This window comes from Chiroxiphia lanceolata, chromosome 6 (assembly GCF_009829145.1).
Source record: "Chiroxiphia lanceolata isolate bChiLan1 chromosome 6, bChiLan1.pri, whole genome shotgun sequence".
NCBI lineage: Eukaryota > Metazoa > Chordata > Aves > Passeriformes > Pipridae > Chiroxiphia > Chiroxiphia lanceolata.
The window spans coordinates 25,050,548-25,052,420 of NC_045642.1; positions in this window are offsets into that span (position 1 = coordinate 25,050,548).

The window sequence follows — 1,873 nt, forward strand, 5'->3', positions numbered from 1 at the left end:
GTGGCCAGGTAATATGTGCAGCACAGGTCTGCACCTTCTCATCTCAGTATACGTGGATTACTAACTCCTCAATGTACAACAGTCTGTTTAGGACCACTGCACTCCACCCCTTGATCACATACAGTTAACCATCTTTTCCTAGACTTTCTAATTTGCTGGTAAATTTACATCAGTAAGCTTTTTTGTTAGAAGCCAAGAATTAGGACTAGAATAGAGAGTGCTGAAGCTAAAAGCATCAGCATCGGGCAGTAGCCTGAGCGCTGGCTACTGGCCTTGTCAGGATGATGTGTTAATGCTGATGTCAACTCTTGCATTTCTAAAAATGTGCTGCTTTTCAGCTTTTATTGTTGATAAACCATTCAATTAAGGGCTTTCCTGTGTTGCCAGTTCTCGTTCTGCATGTTGACACTGGTCCCTGTGCTGACTACACAGTGAGATCACAAACCTCCTGTGAGTGCAGCAGTTGGTCCAGTTTCTGGGCTTGGTCACGGTGACCTGCCTGTCACTGTGCTGCAGCAACATCTGCTCTGGCCTCAGAGGAGCTGCAGAGCAGGTGCATCCGTCCCTGACAGGGATCTGACATTGGCAGGACCTATGCTAAATGCAGTCACATGGGCAGTACTGAACGCAGTGTAAACACCACTGCAACCGGACATGTTTTCATGAGTAGCTGCCTTGTGGCCTTATGGATATTTTTCTGAGAACATTTTTCTTTTTATAATAACATACAATAGGCTCATAAGGGGAGGGCATTTAATTGTTCCTGACTTTGGTGATTAATCCTACTTCTGTGGCTGTTTGCTTTTTCATGTATTTGCTGATGGTTTTTCCAGTCCCTTGTCTTATTGGTGATGTGGTGAAAAGGATGGATACTGAAGGCCCTGTAGTAAAAGTCGGATCCTACAAGGTGGTTTCCGGGAGTTTGCCAGCAATTTATCTCCCCTCACTCTACAGTGTCTTTTGTAAGTGCATGAAATGACACTCATAAAAACACAGATATACAAGCGTGTACTGTAGACTGATCAGTAAGGCTGCAGTGGGATACTCCAGTTTACTGCGTTATCTCCTGAAGATGTAAGAAAAGATTGCTTTTAATAGTTACCCTTGTACCCCAAGCTGGAATATTTCCTGTCATAGAAGCTTCCAGTATACACAGTCTTTTTTTTTTTCCATTCCTGCCATTTTATCCACTTTGTCTTTTTTATAATAACCAGACACCCTTTACACTGCAGCTTAAATCAGCAGTTGTTATATTTACAGATTTTTACCATCCTGTCTTTCCTTTAAAGGGAAGGTATTGGCACCTTACATGGCATCATGTGTTATACAGTGTTAACTTTAGGCAATACTAGAATACAGCTGTTAAGTATGGTTATTCTTTCCACATCTTATTAGTCTAACTCTCCTATCAGCTCAAAACATTCTCACTCTTTAAGCATGTAGTAGCAACAAAGTACAATGCAAATTCTGCTGATGGGGTTTTCTTTCCCCCTTTTCCCACCCCTTTCCTTCAGGGACAAGTTAATATTTCAGCAGGAGTGGGACATCTAGATAATTCGGTTTCCTAATTCACTGGGGAGGTCAGCAGGGTCAAACACTGTGTGACTGTTCTCCCCATCTTTATTTGGAACCAGCCCAGCACTTGTTCTGTCTGTCTCTCACTATCCTTCCAGCAGGTTGGTCTCACTATGATCTCACTGACTGCTCCAACTGTAACGTACCAGTCCATTTTACCCTCTCTGATGGAGGCAGCAAACTGCTCCATCCTGCACTCACTGATAGGCAGCTCTCTGACCGTTCTGTTTCCTGGAGGAGAAAGACCATGAGGTTGGGAGTGTCCCAGACCTGTCGGTACATGTGGAGAAAAGCAGAG